The sequence below is a fragment of the Mastomys coucha genome, unplaced genomic scaffold, assembly GCF_008632895.1.
Source record: "Mastomys coucha isolate ucsf_1 unplaced genomic scaffold, UCSF_Mcou_1 pScaffold3, whole genome shotgun sequence".
NCBI lineage: Eukaryota > Metazoa > Chordata > Mammalia > Rodentia > Muridae > Mastomys > Mastomys coucha.
The window spans coordinates 6,374,653-6,386,063 of NW_022196909.1; the positions used below are offsets into that span (position 1 = coordinate 6,374,653).

Genomic DNA, 11,411 nt, shown 5'->3' on the forward strand with positions numbered 1-11,411 from the left:
GAACTCAGAAATCTGCCTGCCTCTGCCTCCCAAGTGCTGGGATTAAAGGCATGCACCACCACCGCCTGCACTGTATGTATTTCTGCCTGTTTGTGTATGGGTATGTGCAGGTAGGTGCAAGTTAACTGTGGAGACCAGAAGACAGTGCTGGATGGAGTCTGGACCTGAAGGTATAGGTCATTCTGAGAGACTGATGCGGGTGCTGAGAACCGAACTTAGGTCCTCTGCAAGAGCAGTATGTAGTGTTTTGTTGTTGTTTTCGAGGCAGGGTTTCTCTGGGTAGCCCTGGCTGACCAGGAACTTGCTCTGTAGAGAGGGCGTAAAGGGTGCTGGGATTAAAGGCATGTGCCACCACTGCCCGGCTTTGTTTGTCTTTCAGATTTATTTTATGTATATGAGGGTTTTGCTTGAATGTTTGTATATTCTGTGTGCCTGGTGCCCCCAGAAGTCATAAGAGGGCATTGGATCCCCTGAAACAGCTGTGAACCACATATGTGTACTGGGAACTGAACCTGGGTCTTCTTTGAGAACAACTAGTGTTCTTAACCACTGAGCCACCACTCTTTCCCTGTCTATACTTCCCTTTTTTCTCTTATGTCCCTATCTGGCATTGGTGGCACTGACATCATAGAATGTGCTCTCTTTCACTCTATTTTATGGAACATTTCAGGAGCATCAGCACCAATGTCCTCCTCTAAGATCTGATATGATTTGACAGTGGCTCCATCCAAAACCGTAACCTTATTTGAAAGGAGATTTTTATGAATGTTATCAAGTTAAAGCAAGGTTGTAGTGGCTTACCATAGGCCCCAAATCCAAGATAGCAGATATCCCTGTGAGAAGAAGAAAAGACTCTCAGACAAGCCAAGCTGCAAAGAAGACCCTGAGAGGAAACCACTGCCTGGAAGAAGCAGAGGCAGAGGCTCGGACCAGCTGAGGCACCCAGGAAGGTCATTCTCCAACCTCCTGAGCTGCCTGGATGCTGCACAGTGAGCTCTAGCTCCCCCAGCTCATGTGAGCTGTCATCTGTGCTGTGGTGGGACTTGGAGGGCCAGGAAGACTGGGCAACAACAGACTTGGGAGCTTTTTCTTTTCTTTCCTTTTCTTTTTGGTTTTTCGAGACAGCGCTTCTCTGTGTAGCTCTGGCTGTCCTGGAACTCACTCTGTAGACCAAGCTGGCCTCGAACTCAGAAATCCACCTGCCTCTGCCTCCCAAGTGCTGGGATTAAAGGTGTGCACCACCACCGCCCGGCCGGGAGCTTTTGGTCTTTGAGTCAGTTCTGCTCCTGTATCCTTCATCCATCTTCCTGTAAGTACCCTAATAAAGCTCATTGCTTCACTAAATTGGTTGGATGGTATGCATACTTTAGTCTGCCATGAGCTCCCTATCTGGGGTGAGCAGGTAGGGGTATGTATATGTGTGTGTGTTTAGTATTCTTTTAAAGATTTATTTATTTATTTTATGTATACGAATACAATTATAGCTGTCTTCAGACACACCAGAAGCAGGAGCCAAATTCCGTTACAGATGGTTGTGAGCCACCATGTGGTTGCTGAGAATCGAACTCAGGACCTCTGGAAGAACAGTCAGTGCTCTTAACCACTGAGCCAGCTCTCCAGCCTGTGTGTTTAGTATTCTATCTTCCCAGGAGAAATCTTATTGCAAGACTTGTGTGTCCAAGGCTGAAGATCCAGAGCCTCCCTCGAGACATTCTCATGTAAGTCCATCTTGAAAGGCAGAGGAAGCTGAACTCTTAGGTTTATGGGAAATGGCACCTGTGAGGAAAAGAGGGCCTTACACTCACTGGTTGGCTTCCTCCCCTGTTCACCTCCCAACTGTAGGATGCTCCTATCCACATTCTCTGTGAGCCTCCTTCAGTTGCTATCTCATGCTAATCACCACTGGAAACACCCTTACACCCGGAGGGAGAGAGAAGGGTGGTTCAGTGAATATCTTGGCATCTATCAAACTAAACAGATTAGCCTCATAAGTCCTCTCCTTGTCAGCCCGACCTCCAAATACCTTTCCCCACGGCATGCTGAATATTCATACAAAGATAACTACAAGGCCTTGGGTCAACTGGAGGGAGAGTCCTTAGTGTAGCTGGCTTTGGCTAGTTTGTGGGTATTTCTTTCTTTCACCCTTTGCACCCCTTCAACCTCCTAACCTGAGAAAAGGGGGGTAGAGAAGAAAGGAAAGAGATCCCGAATAAAGTCAGGGGTCAGGAAAGGTCAATATTATGATTAGAATACTTCCTACTGATTAGGGGGAGTCAAGTTCCTTAGGATAAGTTTGATCTTCACTGTCAGGATATCTAATTTCTTCTTGTTTCTTCTTCATGTGACTTCTTAACAAACTGCAACCAACTCAAGGTCTACAAAGTGAGTTCCAGGACAGCCAGGGCTACACAGAGAGTTCCAGGACAGCCAGGGCTACAAAGTGAGTTCCAGGACAGCCAGGGCTACACAGAGAGTTCCAGGACAGCCAGGGCTACACAGAGAAACCCTGTCTCGAAAAACAAAAACAAACAAAAAAACCCCCAACCAACCAACCAACCAACAACAACAATAACAATAACAATAACAACAAGAACAAATACCCCCAAATAACTGCAACCAGCAACAAAGAATAACAACCAACTACCAAACAACAACACACGCACTCTCTAGGAGCTCTAGCATTTATATACCCTCTGAAAAGTCCCCAGAGTTTCAAACTATGTACAGATCACAAAATGGCACCCCGAGAAAGCATGAGATAAATCCTAGCTGCTGTGGACAATCTGCAGCAGCCCCATCTCCCACACCTGAGTCTAGCACAGAAACATATTATTAGAAAACAAAATTTCAAAATTCTCACTATACTTTAGCAACAATCAAATTGGAGTATTGCTGGAGGGGGGGAGGTGGCAGGGGATGGTTTTGTGCATTGTGTATTCAATTGCTGATTTCTGTACATCAGAGAGCCTGTTTCAGTAGGTGACCTTGGCATTGTCATTTTTATGACAATTTTTATCTCCTGTCCCACTGTTGTATAAAAATTGTTCTCCTTCACCTCTGATTGGTCAATATAGAGCTCATCAGCCTATAGCTGGGGAGGAGAGACTTTCCATCGCAGCGAGGGGGGTCCCAGGTGGAGGGTGAAGAGAGAGGTCCCCATGAGGGTCACTGAGAGGGAGTCACCATGAGGACACAGATGGAGCAGGAACAGCCATGGTGAGGCTGGCAAGTGGCTGGGAAGTTAGTATCTACCCAGCATAGTAGCTGAAGCTTATTAATAAATGCAATGGGTCTCCATGTCATTATTTGGGAATAAGAGAGGTATGAAAAAGCCCCAAATCCTGATACTTTGTATTAGAGTATCAACTCCAGAAATCATAAAGCTAACTAAGCAAAGTCATCCCCACAAATCTATTTCTTTTTTCCTTTGATTTTATTTATTCACTTCACATCCCGATCGCTGCCCCCCTCCCCACTGGCCCTCTCACAATCCTCCTCCCCTTCTTCTCTGAGAGGATGGAGGTCTTTCCCCTGGCTACCTCCCCCGGCCCCACCCTGGCACATCAAATCTCTGCAGGGCTAGGAGCATGCTCTCTCACTGAAGCCAGACAAGGAAGCCAAGCTAGAAGAATGTATTCCACAAATGGTAACAGTTTTAGGGATTGCCCCTGCCCCAGTTGGCCAGGACCTACATGAAGATGGTGCTACACATCTGCTACATAAGTGTGTGGCGCAGGGTGGGGTGGGGTGGTGGTGGGGACTAGGTCTAGCCTGTGCTCACGCTTTGGTTGGTGGTACAGTCTCTGAGAGCCCCTAAAGGTCCAGGTTAGTTGACTCTGTTGGTCTTCTTGTGGAATTCCTATCTCCTTTGGGGCCCTCAATACTTCCCCTAACTCTTTCATAAGAGTCCCTAAGCTCCATCCAATGTTTGGCTGTGGGTCTCTGCATCCACAAATCTATTCCTTTAGAATAACTTTAATAACTTAGAATCAAAAGTTACCTCCCTACAGGTGTAGAACTGTGTGAACTGTGTGTGTGCACAAATACATGTACATATACATACATACATACATATAAATATATGATTTAATAAGTTAACTTTTTTGTTTGTTTTTCTTTTTTCTTTCTTTCTTTCTTCCTTTTTTTTTTTTTTTTGGTTTTTCGAGACAAGGTTTCTCTGTATAGCCCTGGATGTCCTGGAACTCATTCTGTAGACCAGGCTGGCCTCAAACTCAGAAATCTGCCTGCCTCTGCCTCTGCCTCTCAAGTGCTGGGATCAAAGGTGTGCGCCACCACTGCCTGGCAGTATCTGTGATTTTATACAGTCGTTCTGGGTATTACTGATGGGTATGGCTTCAGTGTAGACACATAGCTCAGCACATGGGGCCTTTTATAGAAGGAAATGGGAGAGAAGTATTTTCACATCCTTCACATGACAGTGGGAGGGAGCTTGTCACCAAGCCTGACAGCCTGAATCTCATCTCTAGGATCCGCATAGTAGAAGGAAAGAATCATATCTTGGAAGTCATTGTCGGACCTTTACACTTAGGCTCATACAACACCCCCCACGCACACAGACACACAAACAAATAAATAAATATTTTGGTTTTTTTGGTTTTTCTTTGGTGTTTTGAGACAGGGGTTCTCTGTGTAGCCCTGGCTGTCCTGGTACTCACTCTGTAGGCCAGGCTGGCCTTGAACTCAGAAATCCGCCTGCCTCTGCCTCCCAAGTGCTGGGATCAAAGGCGTGCACCACCACTGCCCAGCTAATAAATGTAATAAAGTTTTTAAAAGGCCACATAATAATACTTAGATGAAAATGTCATCATCAGTGTTAGGTATTGTACACAGATAGGGTCAATGAATATTTGTGTTTTTAGGCCTTTCCTTTTTACACATGGGACTAAAAAACAAAACAAAAACAAAAACAAAAACAAAACCTTACATTACCTTGCAGGACATAATAGTACTGCCAGTTGGCTTCTATGGAAGCAGAGTCTTGTAATGGAGATGAACATATTAAGCATAAGAGTCAGTTTGGTACGAAGAGTTTTGGGATTTAACATGTCTGGAAGGGTAGAGAGCCGAGATTGGAGAAGTCACTCTGCAATGTTTTCTTAACTACAGCCCTGGTGACCCCACAGTGAACTCTGAAAGTAGGGTGACTCATCAGTTTTCCTGAAGTGAGGGATTGGGGTGTGTGTGTGCGTGTGTATGTGTGGATATGTGTATACTTGTATGGAGTGTGTGTGTGTGTGTGGTATATGTGTATGTATGTATGGAGTATGTGTGTGTGTGGTATATGGGTATGTACGTATGCATGTATGTGGTATGTGTGTGTATATGTGGTGTGTCTCTGTGTGTGTGTTGTGTGAGCAGGAGCATACCATGACACATGTGTGAAGGTCTGATAAGGACTTACTCCATGCCATTGCTCATTACATGGAGGTCAGGAGACAATTTGTGGGATTTGGTATGTTCTTTCCCCTATGTGGGTCCTGGGAATTGAACTCAAGTCACTAGGCTTGCCAGCAAGTGCCTTTGCCGGCTGAGCCATCTCAGCAACTCAGGGCTCTGCATTTACCAGTCACTGGACTGAGGTTACTGTAGGGAGAAGGCATGAGCACAGACTTAGGGAATTCCTGAAGGCTGAGAGCTGAAAGCTATTGCAGGCACGTGTCTCAGTAACACATTCAGGGATATATCCTCTAGTCCAGGAGAGTGTCTGGAAAGTCCATCAGATCATGCACCAGACGGAGTAGGATTCAGAATAGATTCCTGGACTGCATTGCTAAACCTGTGTGTGTGTGTGGTGTCTGTGTGAGTGTGTGGTATGTGTGTGTGTATATGGTATGTGTGGTGTCTGTGTGTGTGGTATGTGTGAGTGTGTGGTATGTGTGTGGATGTGGTGTCTGTATGAGTGTGTGATGTGTGTGTATGTATGTGGTATGTGTGTGTGTATATGTGGTGTCTGTGTGTGTATATGTGGTGTCTGTGTGAGTGTGTGGTGTCTGTATGAGTATGTGGTGTCTGTATGAGTGTGTAGTGTCTGTGTGTGTATATGTGGTGTCTGTGTGAGTGTGTGGTGTCTGTATGAGTATGTGGTGTCTGTATGAGTGTGTGGTGTATGTATGAGTGTGTGGTGTATGTGTGTGTGTGTGTATGTGGTGTCTGTGTGAATGTGTGTGTGTATATGTGGTGTCTGTGTGAATGTGTATATATGTGGTGTCTGTGTAAGTGTGTGTGTGTATATGTGGTGTCTGTGTGAGTGTACGGTGTGTGTGTGTGTATGTGGTGTGTGTGGTGTCTGTGTGAGTGTGTGGTATGTGTGTGTACGGTGTGTGTGTATGTATGTGGTGTGTGTGGTGTCTGTGTGAGTGTGTGGTATGTGTGTGTGTGCTCATGCGCACCGTGCACATGTGTTTGTTTGTGTGTGTGTGGTGTGTGTGGAGGCTAGAGATAAACTTGTATTAAATAAACTATTTAATATGTGTATTTTAAGCTTATAAGAGGATGACCTGTGAGAGTTGGTTTTGGTTCTCGACTTTCCACTGTGTGGGTCCTGGGTGGGGACTGAATTCGGGTTGTTGGGCTTGGTGGCAAGTACCTTTTCCATGAGGAGTCATCCTGCTGGTCCACTTTTAAAAATTATTTTCTTAAGGATAGGATCTCTCCATGTAGCTCTGGATGGCCTTAGTTCACTATGAAGACAAGAATGGCGTTGGGCTCACAGAGATCTGCATGATTCTGCCTCCCAAGCGCTGTGACTACCGTGACTAAAGGGGGCATACCCCATGCTTAGACATTGTGCAGTGGTGTACAGGATGGATTGGAACCCAAGGCCTCAAGCGTGCTAAGCAAACCTTCTATCCCTGGTTTTAAAATTTCTATTTACTCTCAGGTAATAAGAGTAAATAATAGTAAATATTTCTATTTACTCTCAGGTAATAATAGTAAATAATAGTAAATATTTCTATTTACTCTCCTCAATCAAACCTGTGCCTGCCATTCAATATTTTAGTTGTTCATGTGAAAAACAGGAGTAATGGACTGCATCTTTTAGGACGTTTGTACTTAGGGATATAAGGGTTGCACACACCACTGTGTACAAAGAACAAGGGCATTAGTTACTTTTTCCATTGCTGTGAGTAAAGTCCTAAAAAAAAAGCTATGGTCAGGAAAGAAGGAGTCATTTTGGCTGATGGTTTAGGGGACCCGGTCCATCACTGTGGGGAAGGCATGGTGGCTGCGTGGGAGGTGGCTGCTCAGTGTGGAGAGTCAGGAAGGAGAGAGAACTGTATGCTGGTGCAGCGGTGGCTCCGCCCCTTTTAGACTCAGCCTGGAATCCCAGCCCTTGGTTGGTTGGTGCTTGCTGCCCGTTCAAAGTGGGTTTCCTCCCTCAGTCAATCTTCCCTCTAAATACCTTCACCCAAATATGCGCTGTATTAGTGCCCTAAGTATTTCACAATCCAATCGAGTTGACAGCTGAAATTAGTCACACAACCATCGATCAAAAATCTTAGAGCTGGACGTGGTGGCGCACGCCTTTAATCCCAGAACTCGGGAGGCAGAGGCAGGTGGATCTCTGTGAGTTTGGGGCCAGCCTGGTCTACACAGTGAGTTCCAGGACAGCCAGAAAGAAACAAATAACAAACAAAAATATTCTTGGGGTTGGACATGAAGCTCATTAGTAGGATATTTGCCTAAAATGCACAAGGTCCTAGGTTTCATCCATAGTCCTTCAGACAGAAGAAATAACTAACCTGATACCCCAGCATCACACAGTGCATGATTCCTAAAACTATGTTTAGACCAGTCTTCTTATTGGAAAGAAAAACTGTGTCTCTTTTATTCCTTGCCAGTATGTCCTAACCAAATTCATATTTGTTCACTTAAGTCTTGCTCTCAAGTTCTACATTCCCTAGTTTGTCCAGGATTCTGTCTCATTGGTAAAGTTCTAAACATTGAAATCATGTTGGAACATTTCCTTTCCATGGACTCTACACTTAATTAACCACCAAGTTCTATTGAATTTGAGTCCTATACAATTCCCAAAACTTGCCTCTCTCTCATAATGAACACTGCTATTCCATGGTTTTTGTTTTTGTTTTTTGTTTTTCTTTAACCATAACTCCTTCATTGGTACTTTCCCTTAATGTCTCCTGAACAATATTGTCAGAAGGATTTTTTTTTTAAGACAGGGTTTCTCTGTGTAGCCCTGGCTGTCCTGGAAGTCAGTCTGTAGACCAGGCTGGCCTCAAGCTCAGAAATCCGCCTGCCTCTGCCTCCCAAGCAGAAGGATTTTTTTTTTTAAATACATGGACTGATTATATTTCTCCTTAGCTCAAATATGTTTAATAAACAGTGCAGTGGTGCCTACTTGTAACTGCTGAGCTTGTGAGGCTAAGCCAGGAGGATCCTAAGTTTGATGGACTATCCTGAAACAGACTGACAATTTTTTTTTTTAAGATTTATTTAATATATATGAGTACACTGTAGCTGTGCTAATGGTTGTGAGCCATCATGTGGTTGCTGGGAATTTGAATTCAGGACCTCTGCTGGCTCCAGTCATCCCACTCGCTCCAGGCGGCCCCGCTCAGTCCGTCCTAAAGATTTATTTATTATTATATCTAAGTACACGGTTGCAGTCTTCAGACACACCAGAAGAGGGTGTCAGATCTCATTATGGATGTCTGTGAGCCACCATGTGGTTGCTGGGATTTGAACTCAGGACCTTCGGAAGAGCAGTAGGTGCTCTTACCTGCTGAGCCATCTCTCCAGCCTGTGACAAAGTTTTAGTGATTTATTACTTACAGAACAATGAGACATAAAGCCAAGGAGCATGCAGACTCACAATTTAACACCTCCTCCTTTGTCTGTCTTATCCATTCCTGCTGTCTAGCTTAGTCTTGCAGTTTTCAAGCTGGTTGCTTTCTCACAGTGTGTGGTGTTGTGACAGGGGTGCAGGCTGTTCCGCCTGATAGCTCTATGCGCTCTGCTTCCACACTTCTTCAAGGCCCTATTCATTCTTTCCATTTTAGCTCACAGCACTTCCTTCATGAAGGCTACCAACACAGCCTAACCATCATCCTGCCGATTTCACCCCCATGCCTTGTGCCTTATAGTTCATATTATTTGTTAATTTGTTTTCAAGACAGGCTTTGTGTGTGTATGTGTGTGTGTGTGTGTGTACAGTCCTAGTGTAGGCTGGTATTGAATTCAGAGATCTGCCTGCCTCTGTCTTCCAGTGCTAGGATTAAAACCTAGCGCTGCTGATGCTGCTGCCTCCTCCACCATGGCTGCCGCCCCAGCCAGTTTCATTTTGAATGTGCTTGCATATTGTTTCTTTGGATCTACAATACTTAGTGAACTTAGATTCTTTCCACATAGTCCCTTCCCAACTCCCTTCTCCTTCCCGCACCTCTCTCTTTGTAGCTGAGGATGATCTTGAATTTCTGATCCTCCTGCCTCCACCTCTACTGTTGGGGCCGCAGTAGGGCATAGTTTTTATGCCCGAGTTTATGCGGTGCTTAAGATTGAAGCCCCATGTTGGTGTGTGATACACAAGTACTATACCACGTGAGCTATAGTCCCAGCAACAACTCAGATTCTTGACTGAAATAAAATCATGACTTTCAAGATTTAAGAAAGTAACCCAGAAAGGACTGTGGAAGGAAACGGAACCACCACAATTCAGTTTTACAAGAGTTTCTGAAAACCCAGCAGGCAATGCATTATACTTTTAAAAAAATTACTGTTTACTTTCCTTATTGCTTGGGGTGGAATTGACTGTGACCTCTTTTGTTATCCTACTCAAAGCTCCATCTGAATCCTATCCTAGCAGTAGCCAGGTTTGCCTTTGTGTCTGAGCATATAATGTATGGAGGCATGCCATTATAGGGCAGGGAAAAATAACTTCCCTCTATCCTTCTAACTTGTTTCGTTAGTCTGCAAGTTAAATTGGCATAAACCAGATTAGCAGCAGTGTGTAGGCTGGCTCCAAAGTCCTGGGTTCAAGAGATTCTCCTAGACTCTGCCAAGAGCAGCAGTGACTACAAGTGTGTGCCGTGTGTGTCTCCCCCACCCCCCATGCCTGGTTAATTATAGATGTATGCATGGGAGTCTTACACAATGAAATCGAAAGGCCTGATATTGACGCTCAAGACATACAGAAAGGAGCAAGAACTGGAATTTTTAGTAGGTAGTGGAGACAAATGAAGGAGAGGGAAGAACAAGTTGATTCTTTGTTTAGATGGCCTCCCCAGGAATAATGTCTACGAATAGCTAAGCTGCCTTTTTGACACACATACCTTATCAAATTTCCCTTATAAATTTAATCTTGTTACAAAAATGCTGCCTTTTATTTTAGGTAGTGGAAGGGAACTGACACGCACGTGTCGAATGGATCTCAATTTCTTTTCATTTAAAAGCAATCAATATGCAGAGGGACACATTTTTAGCAAGGTACTTTATAGGTTCTACCTTGAGGTGATGGGTTCTGAGCCTCAGACACCATAACGAATCAACATCTTGAATAAGGTAAATAATACCTTAAGCCCCTAGGTGAGCCACGCCATTATGCACAGACTGTAAAAAAACGCTTTACAACCCAGCAAAAATGATTGTTTTTAAAACGCTGCATTTTTGCAATCTTCCCAGGCACTTTAATTGTTCTCAGACAGATGGTTAGAGCTCGGCTACCGCACCCGCATATGCTAGGATAAAACCGACTAGAGTGCCAAGAAAAAGATGATTGGCTGTGGGCCCTAGAAGTTACACGGTTCCCCTAGCAAGAGCTGGGAAACCGCTGAATGATCAGGTTTTGAAATACGGATTTTGCATTGTAAAGAAAGAAGATTAACCTATCAGGAAGAACCGAGCACATCCAATTACCAATCAAGAGCGGGGGAAAAAAGCCAAAGCCAGAGATACTCAAGCACCAAAGAGGACGTCACTCTTCAGCCTCTGCCAATAAGCCGAGGCAAGGGGCGGGGCAACCAGAGGATCAATTGCCCAAGAAAACAAACAATGTGTAGTACAACTGTCTGAACCCGAGTCCCAAGCTCCGTATGCGCCGGAATGAGCTCCTGAGCGAGGCTCTCGTGATGTGCTTCCCGCTTTTCTAGCCTAGTGGCAGTCAGAGCCGGGTATCTCCTTCCCAGCTCTGCAAAGGCTTCCTTCTCGCTAGCTCCCACAGACTCTCAAAAAGCCTGCTGCAACTTTGCGCTACAGTTTACAGGAACTGTGTGAGTCGCGCGCTACCTGAGGGGGTGGGGCGGCGGCAGTGCGCAGGCGTACATGCCTTGCGGAGGCGTGGCCGAAAGGCCCAAGGAACTCTGGGGATTGTATTCCTCGCGCCCGAGGAGGTAGCACGGCTCACGAGCCCGCTTGAACTACATTTCCCAGGATCG

The 11,411-nt window shown here is 45.0% G+C and overlaps 1 long non-coding RNA gene across 1 annotated transcript in view; it reads right to left on the reverse strand.

Annotated features, from left to right (window-relative positions):
- LOC116075036 overlaps positions 1-827 on the reverse strand; it is a 1,150-nt gene extending 323 nt beyond the window's left edge. The window contains exon 1 of the long non-coding RNA XR_004112394.1: positions 802-827. This is a non-coding gene — a long non-coding RNA (uncharacterized LOC116075036). The remainder of the gene's footprint in view (positions 1-801) is intronic.
- Between the last annotated feature and the right edge of the window lie 10,584 nt (positions 828-11,411).